Here is a 14248-nt window from a genome sequence, read left to right as displayed (position 1 = left end):
CGGAGGTTCCTCCTCCTCTCAATAGTGTCACCAGTGAACAAGACCTCCATAGCACAAACCTGGAGAGATACACCACACCTGAGCCACGGCCTAGTCTTAGAATGAAAATGAGCAGTGCAGTTCCTTTGGAGTGGTATACGGGAAAACCAATACTGCTTTATGTATCATTTATATGGAAAACAACAATAGCTGGGCATTGTGGCACATACCTTTAATCCTCGAACTCACGAGGCAGAGTGAGGTGGATATCTGGATTTGAGGCCAACTTGGTCTACAAAGTGAACTTCTGAATAGCCAGGAATGTAACCCAGAGAAGCCCTGTCTTTAAAAACAAAAGACAAACAAATAAAAATGTGTGTGTGTGTGTGTGTGTGTGTGTGAGAGAGAGAGAGAGAGAGAGAGAGAGATAGAGAGAGAGAGAGAGAGAGGCAGACAGACAACAGTAAGATACAATGATATATCTAGATGGTAAGAATTTTGAATTCTTGGAAAGTCTTGAGGCTGATGTACAAGGAACTTTTATTGTCAATATGCACTCTTCAGGGATGTAGATGATGGGGAGGCTGTATAAATGTAGGGGTAGGGTTCTCGTTGCCGTGAAGAGACAACATGACCATGCCAATCCTTGTAAAGAAAACATTTAATTGGGGCTGGCTTACAGTCCATTATCATCATGTCCAGAAGCATGGCGGCTGAGAGTGCTACATCTTGATCTGAAGGGAGCAGAAGACCCTGTGCCGCACTGGGCATAGTTTGAAGACATAGACCTCAAAGTCAGCCTCCACAGAGACACACTTCCTCCATCAAGGCCACACCTCTTAATAGTGCCACTTCTTATGGCCGAACATTCAAACACATGTGTCTATGGAAGCTGTCGTTGTAAAAATATAGAAAATAAAAATGTATTGTCTTTTATCCCACTAGTTCTGCACTACAGTGCCCCAAGATATCTTGGTGGAAACACATCCCAATTCCGTGGCGGCCCAGTGTCTCCTGCCACCACACACTCAAACTGTCACATAAAAGAACACACAGCACAATAAATCTTTGACCCAATTGATAAGATATAATTGCCCACTTAATCATACAAAGCCCAGTACCATCCATCCCTTAAGAACATTGATTGGGGTTGGGGATTTAGCTCAGTGGTAGCGCTTGCCTAGGAAGCGCCAAGGCCCTGGGTTGGTCCCAGCTCCGAAAAAAAGAACCAAAAAAAAAAAAAAAAAAAAGAACATTGATAAAAAAAAAAAAAAAAAAAAAGAACCAAAAAAAAAAAAAAAAAAAAAAAAAAGAACATTGATAACGGGGTTGGGGATTTAGCTCAGTGGTAGGGCACTTGCCTAGCAAGCGCAAGGCCCTGGGTTCGGTCCCCAGCTCCGGAAAAAAAGAAAAGAAAAAAAAAATAACATTGATAACAACCTGTAAATACACAGAGCTGAATCTTAACATGGTCCTGCCGCTGCTTCTCCCTTCTCCCTCCTCTCTCCTCCTCTTCCTTCAAACTTCTCTCCCGCCCATCCTTCCTTCTCCTCCAATGACAGGCCTCCTTCTATCCTATACCTGCCCCTCACCTGTACTTTACAAATTCAATGGGAGAAGGTCCTGGTGAAGTCACCTGATTCCTGAATACTAACTAGGCAGCTGTCCTTGGGGCAGTGGAATTAGCATCAAAATACAGATGACTCCAGGGCAAACCACAACAGGAAGCCATACTTATTCAAGGCACCACAAGGTGGATGACCCCTGGGAAGTCTCTCTTTTTTACTTTAATTGGTAGGAACATAAACATTTTCAGGAAATATTACAGGAGTCTGTGTGAATGCCAGCTTTATCGGTTGCATTTTCTGTTGTGGTTTTTTTTTTTTTTTTTTCTTTTTTTCAGAGCTGGGGACCAAACCCAGGGCCTTGCGCTTGCTAGGCAAGCGCTCTACCACTGAGCCAAATCCCCAACCCTGTTTTTGGGTTTTCTTGTACGCATCTCTCTTTTGTGTTTATTTTTTTTTCTGGAAGTCATTGAGGTTATAGTTTGGAATGTAGGAAAAGAATTTTGGGACAGAAATGGGATTATTCGAGACTGTTGGGCATGCTTAATTTTAGCCTTTTTATCTTAGAGAAGATATCCAATGCAGATATTCAATGATCAGTAGTTTACAATATAAGGGAAGATTAGGAGGGTGTTATGCCTTATACCTTAGGTGTCCCCAAAAGTACACAAGATAAAACCTGGCCTATGACCTGGGGCACTATTGAGAGGTGGTGGAATCTATCAAAGGTAGGACCTACTTAGAGTAAGTTAGGGTCCTTGAAAGGGACTGTGTGGCCTTGACCTCTTCCTCTCTCTACTCTCAGTGTCAGGAAGTGAACAACTTCCCTCCACCAGGCTCTCTACTCAAGGTGTTTGCTTTACTACAGGCTTTAGGCATCGCAGTCAGCCGATCGCCAACTGGAGCCTCTGAAACTACAAACCAAGACAAATCCTTCCCTCTATGTAAGTTGGTTTGTTTCGGATAGTTTGTCACAGCAATGGAAAATTGAGTACTATATTGGCTTACAGTTTATCCTTGAAAGAACTGTTTTTATATCATTAATTATTACTATCCTCATTTGTTTGGTCTTTTGAGACATGGTGTCACTATATAGCCCTGGATGGCCTAGAACTCCCTGTGTAAGTCATGCTGAGCTTCAGATGGCTGTGACCCTCCTGCCTCTGCTATTCAAGTGGTGGGACTGCAGGCATGGTCTCATGTCCTGTGTAGTTGTCATCATCATTGTTCTTATTTGGGGGTTTTTGAAACCAGGTGTCACATAGCCTAGGTTGACCTCTCTGTGCAGCTGAGGCCGACCTTGAGATACTGATCCTCTCACCTCTACCTCCTGGGTGCTAGGATGATAGCAATGTCCCAAACCTCACCTCAGTTTATTATTGTTTTTCTTTCTTTTTACTTGTGTATTTTATTTATTTACATTTCAAATGTTATCCCCTTTCCTGGTTTCCCCTCCAGAAACCCCCATCCCATCCCCCCACCTCCTGCCTCCATGAGGATGCTCACCCACCCACTTCCACCTCCCTGCCCCAGTTTATTATTTTCTTTCTTTTTTTTTTTTTTTTTCTTTCGGAGCTGGGGACCGAACCCAGGGCCTTGTGCTTCCTAGGCAAGCGCTCTACCACTGAGCTAAATCCCCAACCCGAGTTTATTATTTTCTAAGCTCATAAAATTCGATCGATTAAAATGATCTCTAAAATAGTCTAATATAATATTGTCTTTTACAAACATATTATGGGAGGCTGGAGAAACGGCTCAACAGTAATGAGCATTTATTGAACTTTGCATAGGCCCTGGGTTTGGTTTCCAGCATTGACATATGTCTTAGTTAGGGGTTTATTGCTCTGAAGAGACCATGACCATGGTAACTCTTATAAAGGAAAATATATAATTGGGGCTGGCTTACAGTTCAGAGGTTATTGTCATGGCCTGAAGCATGGCAGCATGCAGGCAGACACGGTGCTGGATGGAGAAGGAGCTAAGAGTTCTGCATCTGGATCTGCAGGCAGCAAGAAGAGACAGTGAGCCACTGGGACTGGCTTGAGCTTCTGAGACCTCAAAGCCCACCCCCAATGACATATTTTGTCCAACAAGGACACACCTCTTCATAGTGCTACTCCCTATGAGACTATAGGGCCATTTTCATTAAAACTACCATGTTCCACACCCTGACCCTTGTAATCATGTCATAGTCCAACTTCAAAATCCCCTATAGCCTATCACAGTATCAACACTGTTTAAAAGTTCAAAAAGTCTCTTCTTGGTAATCTCTTAATTGTAATCATTTATAAATTCAAAATTAAAGAAGCAGATCACACATTTCCAACATATAATGGCATAGGATATATATTGCTGTTCCAAAAGGGAAGAAAGGGGGCATAATGACGAAATGTTGGACAGAAACAAGACCCAACGGGGCAAATTTCAAACTGCATTTCTGTGTTTGATGTCAAAGTACTCGTCAGATTGCCAACTCCTTTCAGTTTTGTTCACTGCATCCGACTTCTCTCTCTTGGAGAAGACTTCTCTCTCTTGCTTCCATGCCCTATTAGTAGCTTTCCTTGGCAGGTATCCCACAGCCCTGGCATCTCTAACATTTTGGGGTCTCCAAGGTAACACAGGCTTCACCTTCACAGCCTCGTGCAATGGCCTCTGCAGGACTCCATGCAGGCACATCCCTGTCACATGCCTGGGCTCAGTGACTTTCCTTAGTCATGGAGGGAGACTCCATAACATTCTTTTTTTATATTCTTGACTCTAAAGCCAGAACCATGTGGCCAAAGCTACTGAGAGGCCAAACCTACTCCATCTTGGAACCAGCCTCCATCTTAAAAGAAAAAGAAATAAAAAAAAAAAAATCTGAACCGACGCTGAACCCAAGTTGGACCCTAGTAGCACCAGGAAGGACCCCACAGCTCATCCGCGGCCAGGGTTATTCCCTAGCTACTTCCTAGCAACAGTTAATCAAAGGTTAGTCTGATCGTTTCAGCTCTCCTTTCAGAGCCTTTGTGATTGTATATGGTCTTACTTCAGAGCACCCATCTGTCAGCTTACAATAGACATTCAGTTAGATAATGCCAGGTTGAATACCCCCTCACTTGCTCCCACTTTCCTATGAAACCTTGTCTTCGATGAGAATTTGGTTCTGCTTCACCAAACTGTCCTGTGGGCTAGAGGTGAGTAAGTCCAAGTAGAGTTTGTAATAAAGAGACTTTAGTGTGGCCACATTGGAAACTGCTCCTTGGTGGTCTTTGGGATTCATGACACTTCCTGGCACAACTCTGCAAAGCTCTGCCGCTTGCTGGGGCTGGAGTATGGCTTCCTTCATTCTAATACATTTTTGTCAGACTTCTGGATTTGATGTTTTCCTTCACTGTCTGAACTTGGCTGTCCTGGATTTGCTCTGTAGACCAGGCTGGCCTCAAACTCAGAGATCTGCCTGCTTCTGCCTCTGGCATTTCTGGGATTAAAAATGTACACTTTTTCTAAATCGGAAGCTTAGCAGGGTGTAGTCTATTTCTGAGGTTACCACTTTCCTCATTCCTCTTAGCATCAGACTTTTCTCTCATTTGTTTATACTTCCTGATGCTTCCTTTCACCTCTAACTGTACATTTTGTATTTTCCCTTGATTAGCTTGCTCCTTCTATTTTAAATCTACATAAACATGGCCATTTAAAACCAAACAACACAGTACTAGGCTGTCTGGAGATTTCCTCTGCCAAAACTGTCAATATATAACTATTCAATTTACTCTCAGGCAGATTTTTTGGAAAAGGGCAGAATGTAGCCACATTCTTCACCAAAATACCATGAGAATGATGTCTAGACCACATACTCCTGTTTTTCCTCAGAAACCTCCTGAGCTGGGCCCCACAGCTCAAATCACTCTCAGCACCACTGTTGTCCATGCTTCTATCCCCATTAAGCCCTGCTTACAACGACCAATTGCTTTTCTAGGCCAATGCCACAATGTTCCATATTCCTCCAAAAAAAGGCACAGTCAGGCCTATCACAGAAATATTCCAGTCCCTGGTACCAACTTCTGTCTTAGCTGGGGCTTTACTGCTGTGAAGAGATGCCATGACCAATGCAAGTCTTATAAATGAAGACTTTTAATTGGAGCTGCCTTATAGTTCACTCAGTCCATTATCAAGCATGGCAGGAAAACACAGCAGCAGGCAGGGAGACATGTTGCTGGAGAAGGAGTGTAGCAGTTAACTTTTATTTTCCTGTAGTAATTGTTGTCTTGAAGGCTTCCTGCCTCCATTTGTAACCTAGGGCCAGTCATGGAAACTTCTGGCCTCCGTTCAAGATCATCCATGCTCAGAAGGTTTTCTACCTCCGAGACTTGCTGCTGAGTAAGCTCGCCCCTTCTTGTTCTTCTGAGCTCTGGCTGTTACTGATTTACCTCAGCTGTTCTGACTCAATTTCACTTCTCTCTCCCCTCTCCTGACTGTCTCTGCTTGATCTCTAACTCCATCAATTTGTTCTAACTTTTTGGTTCCTTCTCACTCTCTGGCTCATTCGTCTTCACCTGTGCCCAGCTTCTTCTCTCTTTGCAACCTGTCTCTCTGTAAGTGTCCCAGTAAAACTGCCTCCTCTCCTGCTCTGCACTGCTTTCTCTAAGTCACCTTTCTTCCCTCTGTTCTCACGAGAGTTGAGCATGTCTGATTCTGTCAAGTCTTTATCTGATTTGTCACTTTTCTGCCATTCAATTAAATATCACTTTCATACATGGGTGCTTCCTTCTACGAACTAACTTTACCTTCATTGTTTGGAATTGAAGGTGTGTACTAAGGGCGAGTCTGTATTCCAGCCAGAAGGATTAATGGTATGTGCTAAGGCTGAGCCACCCCGCAACTAGAAACAGGTTTTTTTTTTTAAAGTAAATAATACAATCTCAGTGTTCATACTGTGATCAAATATCCTGTAACAAAAGAGCTGAGAGTTCTACATTTTGATCTTCAGGCAGGAGAAGGGAATGCCACACTAGGCATGGCTTGAGCTTCTGACACCTCAAAGCCCACCCCCCCATAGTGACACACTTCCTCTAACAAGGCCACACCTACTTTAACAAGGCCACACCCACTCCAACTAGGCCATATCTCCTAATAATTCCACTCCCTATGGGCCTATTGGCCCATTTTTACTCAAACTACCACATGTATAACCATCCGTAACTCCAATATTTTTTCTGACCTCCACAGGCACCAGGCATGGACACAGTATACCTCCATATATGCAGGCAAAATATAACAGGGCTCCAGATCTTAATAAGCCCCCAAACTTTAGCACAACTGACTCCATGCTGGAAGTACCATGCAGGCTGTACAACTCAGCATGGAGACAGTAGCACCTGTGAAAACAAAAGCAAAGTCCTCATCCATCGAAGTTCATAGTTCTAAGAGAGTCTCTAAATGTACTAACCTCGCTTTTTAACTTCTGTAGTTTCCCTTCTGGCTAATGGTTCTTGTCAACCTAGAACATGTCTTTGTGCTTCAAAGTTCATCCCGAGAAAGGCTCAATGTTGTAGTGGGATCCTGAACACCCAGTGTTGACCAAAGGCTAATAAAGACTTCTGTTGGCTTAAACCTGTGTTTGAGTCATCTTCTTCTAGAAATCCCACAACACAAAACACTCCTTCACATAAAGTGAATGTAAACAACTCTTTAAGAATAGTAAAGCCATAAAGAAGGAAAGGAAAGGATATTAGCAATAAGCTAGGGGAGTGAAGGAAGTGGTCAAGGTGCTGGGATTGGCTTGCACAGATCAGAATAGACAAAAACAAAAGCTTTCTCTCAAGGAACATAGAATGTATAATTCTTTCATTTTACTGAAGAAACTCAGGCTCCAAAAGAGTCAGAGTTGTAGCGTTTTTCCATTCCTTTAGAACTCACGGCCACCATGTTTGTCAGTTCAGGAAACAGAGGCAGAACAATCGGAACTCAGTGCTATATAGTGAGTTCAAAAGTCCAGGTTAGCTACAGAAGACTCGATGTGTGTGTGTGTGTGTGTGTGTGTGTGTGTGTGTGTGTGTGTGTTAGAGAGAGAGAGAGAGAGAAAGAGAGAGAGAGAGAGAGAGAATCACACAAGGTCAAATTGTACTGTTATTGTGACCACACTGAGAGAAGTAAGTTAGAGTTTATATCAATGGGGTTCCCCCCTTACATATTGATTAGATGAATTAGTGTCCCTTTGGCAGTTAAGAGTCCTTTATCTAGGAGTGTGGTCACCTTTCGGGTTTCTGCTCTTTAGCAGTGTGCTGCTGCCCATACTGAGGCAAGAAGGCTCTTCCCACTTGACACCTCGATGAACTTCCCCAAATCTAGAATGAGCTGACATGTAGGGATATTGTTTATATGTACCGCGTCTCTGCCCCTTCCTTGCCTGCCTAAAGCATCTCCTGATTGGTTAAAGCCTATGTCCTATAGCAATGGTGCAATAGAAGGCAGAGCATCAGTCAGAGCAAGGAATTCTGGGAAGGAGTCGGGTGAGGGAGATTCGCCTTGGAGATGCGGAAGTTAAGTGGAATGATACTGAGATGTAACCAGGCAGCAGAGCTTAGGTGAGACTAAGTAGGAAAATGTAAGAGAAGAGCTAGTCGGGGATCAAGGCTGCGTGAAGGCCAAAAGCACTGTGAATAGATATAAACCTCCGTGTCATTATCCGGGAACTGGGGCAGGCATAGAAAGACCCACAGCTACTACAATTCATTTCCATTCTTTATAAATTATGCAGCCTCTGGAACTCCGCTGTGGCCTTCAGAACAGGCAGACAGCCACAGGGTTAGCAGACAGTAGAATCAGCATCATCTTCAAACGCTGAGACACTCTCCCAATGCTCCTGACTCTTTTTGTTTCTTTTTTTTTCCGGAGCTGAGGACCGAACCCAGGGCCTTGCGCTTGCTAGGCAAGAGCTCTACCACTGAGCTAAATCCCCAACCCTCCTCCTGACTCTTGTTACTTCTCCAGACGTTTTGCTTGTTTTTGCTTTAAGAGAGGAAAAGAGGTACTGGTCTGTGTCAGCACCAAGGCCGACACCATGTACAGACCCTAGACGCCAACTTCATTTATTGCTTTCTCCCTCCAGACAGAAGTCTAAAGAGCCCCTTAGGCAAGAGGCCTCCTCGTTCTCCATCTTCTCCTCCTCTTCCTTCTCCAAGGTCTTATATAACCCAGACTAGCCTTGACCTTAACATGTACCTGAAATTGACCAAGATGCCTAATCTTCTTGCCTCGTTGTTTGTTCATTTGTTTTTTTACGAGACAGGTTTTCTCTGTGTAGACTTGGCTGTCCTGGAACTCACTTTGTAGACCAGGCTGGCCTTGAACCCAGAGATTTATTTACTTCTGCACCCTGCCCTTGGTGCTGGGATTAAAGGAGAGTGGCCCGCCTCAGTTCCTGAAGAGCTGAGATTACACTCATGTGCCATCATGCTCCTGCCCCACTCAGGAATAGGATTTTTTTTTTTTTTTTTTCTTTTCTTTTTTTTATGTCATAATCAGCCATCTTAAACTCGCTTCTTTCTTCTCCTGAGGTGGAAACTTAAGGGTTCTTTGGAAAGTCAGTTGTGTCAGATGGTGTTTTGCTGTGGCAAACACATGAAGGACCATTTAGCTGAAGCAGACACAGGAGAAAGTATGTTCGGCTAAATCCAGCGTGTGAAAGGACAGGTGACGAAGGATGCTTTGCTCATGGCATGCATATATTGGTCCACCTTACATTGTGTAGTTGAGCTCTATTTGTTTTGGGACTCCACAGAGAGAAATGCACCAAAAAACTCCTGGTGATATTCAGTGGCTTCTTGCTGCTTCTGTGAATTCTGGCTAATTGTCAGAGTCATGTTAGCTGAGACAGACTCACATACTGAAGCAAGTCACATGGTGAGGCAAGAGACATGGTAAGGCAAGACCCGTGAAGGACACATGATGTTTGGAGGGAGTATAAATAGGACTCCACGGCTGTGATGGAGGCTGAGTTAGGCTTGCTTCTAGAGCTAGCTGTTCAATGCTTGTTGGCCCTGGTACCCTCTGCTGACTCTTGCCAATTTGGCTGAGGTCCGGCTATCTCTGCTCGGTAGTGCCACTGCTGCTGATTCGTGTTTGCTCTACTGAACTGGACTGCCGGTGTATCTGTGAAGTGTTTACGAGTGGATTTGAGCTGCTGCTTTCCTGTGGACTGATCTGCCGATTTCCTGACAACAAAGATTGGAGTTGCTCCAAAGAACCATTTCTAAACAGATCCACTTCTCCCATATCATTCCTTTTCCACTACCTCTGGTGGACAGTGGGTCAGAAGGGAGGTTAAAGCGTTTAAGAACCATCATTAAAAGTAGGTTTTGAGGGGGCTGGAGAGACACTGACTGCTCTTCCAGAGGTCCTGAGTTCAATTCCCAGCAACCACATGGTGGCTCACAACCATCTGTAATGAGATCTGATGCCCTCTTCTGGTGTGTCTGAAGACAGTGACAATGTGCTCATATAAATAAATAATTTTTAAAAAAAGGAGGTTTTGAAAAATAGAAGTTACATTCTCCCTTAAAAAAAAAAAATCTCCTTAGTTCTTCTATGATTGCAGGATTTCTTTCTTTTCCATGGGAAAATTCAAAGTGTAAGCATATGTTAGTTACCTAACTAGGCTTAAACAGCTTTTAGATTAGAACTATTAGTCTTTTAGTCCCCATATTGGGAGGATGGAATACGTTACATTAGCAGGGAAGCTCTTTGTTCCTATCATATGCAATGTGCTCACTGCAGTCCATGAATAAACTTGTCTTTACCTTAAGAAAAGTTACACTAGGGGTTGGGGATTTAGCTCAGTGGTAGAGCACTTGCCTAGCAAGCGCAAGGCCCTGGGTTCGGTCCTCAGCTCCGGGGGGGGGGGAAGTTACACTAAACTTTCAGAAACAAAAAAATGTGTTTCATTTAAAGAACTTCTTGATCAGTTTTCAGTCATCATCTTGATTACATATGAGCGCAGTATTGGTGGTAGATATCCCAATATAGACCTCATAAAAAATTATACACATTTTTATTTCTGCCCAAGCAAGAGAGCAAAGTTCTGTAAGCCTACCACTTGTTTCTTTGTGACAGAATCTCCCTGTGTGGCCTAGACTGGTCTTAAACTCATGATTTGTATTCTAGTTGGCTTTCTATAGCTGTAACATTTGGATCAAAACCAACTTGGTAAGGAAAAGTTTATTTGGCTTACAAATTCCAATCACATTCTATCATTGAGGGAAGTCAGGGCAAGAACTCAAGAAAGGAACCTGGAGGCAGGAACAGAAACGGAGGCCATGAAGGAACAGTGCTTAGGACTTGCTCCCCCTGGCCTCCTTAGACTGCTTTCTTACACAACTCAGAACTATGTGTGAGAGCCCCTCAGAGGGCTAGGACCTCCCTTATCAATTATTAATCAAGAAAATGCCCCACAGTCTGCCCACAGGTCAGTCTAATGAAGACATTTCTCACTTGGGGTTCCCTCTAAGTCAGATGACCCTCGTGTTGTGGTAATATTAAAAAGGATCTTTTATATCGGTTCCTGCCAGCTGGATCAGCTCGCTCCGGCTGCTACTCTGCCACGCGGTCTGCAAGCCCTCTCCGGGCTGTCTCCCTTTTAGCTGCCCTCTCCGCTCGGTCCCCTAGGCAGTAGTTACCACACCTGACACACACACACACACACACACACACACACACACACACACACACACACACACACACACACACACCTTGTTCTTGTTCTTTGGGCCCTGTGCGTTCTCACTCCACGCAGGCAACAAAACCAGATCCCCACGCTCCAACTCCCTCTCAGCCATTTCTTCCACACCCTGTCCCCTTTAGCCCGGTAAACCAAAGTTCCAGAAACGTGTAATTTAGCAATTAGATTTACTTGTTAAATTCCCAGTCCACAATACATCCACACAACAAACTCACTGCCAATTAATAAAGATTTGAACGGCCCACCTAGACAAGACAAAATGGACCCAGTCCACCTGGATCTGGATCATCCTGCTCTGTGGTCTCCATCTTGATTCTTTCCGCTCCTTTTTCTCCTCCTTCCTTCCTAGACTTTTCCCCGCCCACCCTTCCTTCTCATCCAATGATAGGCCACACCTTATCCTGACCGCACCGTGCTGCATAATGACATCATCCTACACCCTCGCTTGTGTGAAATTGATTAAAAAACTCACTGGTACAATCCTGCCTCTGCCTTATCAGTGCCAGAATTATAGATGCGCACCATCAAACCTAGCTAAAAATTATATCTCTAATAATCTACTGAGCCCATTACGATAAGCTGGGGTGGTTTGAATAGCTAAGGTCCCCATAGACTCATGTGTTTGAATGGTTGGCCCGTAGGGAGTGGCACTATTAGGAGATAGGGCCTTGTTGGAGTGTGCCATTGTGGGGGTGGCTTTGAGGTCTCCTACACTCAAGATCCACTCAGTGTGGCATGCCGTCTTCTGCTGACTGAGGATCAAGTTGTAGACTCTTGGGTCTTTCTCGCTCCATGTCTGCCTGCAGGCTGCCGTGCTTCCCATCATGATGATAATGAACTAAACTTCCCAAACCATGATGATAATGAAATGTTTTTCTTTTTTTTTTTTTTTTTTTTTTTTTTTTTTTTTTTTTGGAACTTCCAAACCATTGTGCTTGGCTCCAGTGAAAATCCCCAACCCCCAAATGTTTTCCTTCATAACAGTTGCCTATGTCATGGTGTCTCCATAGCAATGAAACTCAAAAAGCCTAAGCACTTATTGAAGTCTACAAGTTGCACATATGGGTGCCCATTGTATCTCCGAAAGGGCGGCTATCTGTAGTTCACACATGGAGAAGCAGGGTGCGAGAAGTTAACGCCGGCCTAACATCATTTGGTGGTAGGGGATGCTGGAGCTCGAATGCATCTGAGTTTACACCATCTCCTTGGTGATTTGTTGAGCACTAGACCACATTTTCTTTTTTCTTTTCTTTCTTTCTTTTTTTTTTTTTCTCTTCATAAAGCAAGTTTCTTTCTGCTGAGGAGGTGTCTTACGTTCACATCCAGGGAAGCAGCAGAAAGAAACTCCCCCTCTCAGAACTGGGCCCCTGAGTCAGCAGCACGCGGTCTGTGTTTCAACCACCTTTACTGGGGACCAAAGGAGTTGGGATCATGACGAGTCAAACTAGCTACCCAGCTGTTCAAAGTTACCCGGGCTCCAAGGTGGACATGACAGATTTTCAGGGTCAAGAGACCTGCTGTGACACGGGGGCTGATTGAAGGTGAGCGAAAAGTCAGTGTGATACTGGGGCAACCGAAGCAAGGCCTGACGCAGTGTGACACCCTTTGCTACCTATTGGTTCTCTTTAGCGACCTGCCGCTTGCCAGAAAGGAACCAGGCATCTTGACAGCAGCCTCTCAGGGATAAGTTCTCCAAACAGAGAGGCTGCACAGAGAGCACGCGCACAGCCCTAGCCCCCTGCACCCCGCCAGTGCCCTCAAAATGGTACCGCGCAGCTGCTGTGCCCTGCACGTGAGCCCCGAGTTCCAGAAGTTCTATGATCAGACTCTGGTCGGTCACAGGATGGCAGAAAGCTTCTTGGTTGTCTGGCACCGGTTGGAGGTCAGTCACATCAATGGCCCCTCGGGGGAGGATAGAGGAGAAGGTGCCTCTGAACAGTGGACAGTTTCTGGTGGGCTCCATAGATACAGTACTTGAGTCTGGACATTAGCGAGGTTTTATAGAAACCTACACGGGTCTTCGAGGCATCATTTCCCGTGGTGTTCCCGGAGCAGCCACTACCTCCTCCGGTTCTACTAAGCTCTTGGACCTTTAAGATCTCCAGACTACATTTTCATATCACCTTCACAAACCTTGTTCAGTCCAAATAACAGTGCTGTATTGCTTTATCATAGGAATGAGGGGAAAGCCTCAAAGAGAAGGGACATTTCCGAGAGTGTGATAGGCTAAAGGCATATTTGAAATAGGAATTTAATGTTCAGATATTTTTTTTTTAACTTCCACTGTTACTTTCTTTAAAAATATTACTTATTTATTGTATTTGTGGTCATATACATACCACAGTAGGCATAGGCAGTCAGAGGACAGCTTCTGGGAGTCACCACTCCCCGTTTACCATGTAGGTCTTGGGGATGGAAATCCAGTTGTTGAAATTTGGTTGAACGGTGGCTTTATTGCCCGAGCCATCTCACTGTTGACCCAAACTGTTCCTTTCCATAACTTGCCCCTCACATCTTCATCCTGTCACCTTTCTACGAACATCTACTAGTGTTAAGTAGAGCTTCCTATGAAGTTGAATAAGAATTAAAGGTACATCTAGGGCCTGACAGCTCTCTCACTGCTGTGAAGATGCTACTGCCAAGGCTGGCAGCCGGAATCCAGTACCCAAGAGATGCAATGTGGAAAGGCAGAACCCACTTTTGCCAAGATATCCTCTTACCTCCGCACACGCAAGTGGGATGTGTGCACCCACTTTTGCGTGCATGCAAAATCAGTAAAAATATATTTACAAAAATGTACCTCTGGCAAAGAGTAGTGGTTCATGACTTTAATCCGAGCACTCAGGAGGCAGAAGCAGGTGGAGCTCTATGAGTTTTGAGGCCAGCCTGGTCTACAGAGTGAGTTCAAGGACAACCAGAGGTACGTAGTGAGACCCTATCTTGAAAAAACAAAAATGAATAAACAAAGGTGGAGAGTGATTGAGAT

At 44.4% G+C, this 14248-nt stretch overlaps 1 pseudogene; it reads right to left on the bottom strand.

Annotated features, from left to right (window-relative positions):
* Positions 1 to 12666: 12666 nt before the first annotated feature.
* On the bottom strand, positions 12667 to 13225 carry LOC116914059 (annotated as a pseudogene).
* Between the last annotated feature and the right edge of the window lie 1023 nt (positions 13226 to 14248).

This window comes from Rattus rattus, chromosome 12, assembly GCF_011064425.1.
Source record: "Rattus rattus isolate New Zealand chromosome 12, Rrattus_CSIRO_v1, whole genome shotgun sequence".
Classification (NCBI taxonomy): Eukaryota; Metazoa; Chordata; class Mammalia; order Rodentia; family Muridae; genus Rattus; species Rattus rattus.
This window is presented reverse-complemented; position numbering and strand designations above follow the sequence as displayed.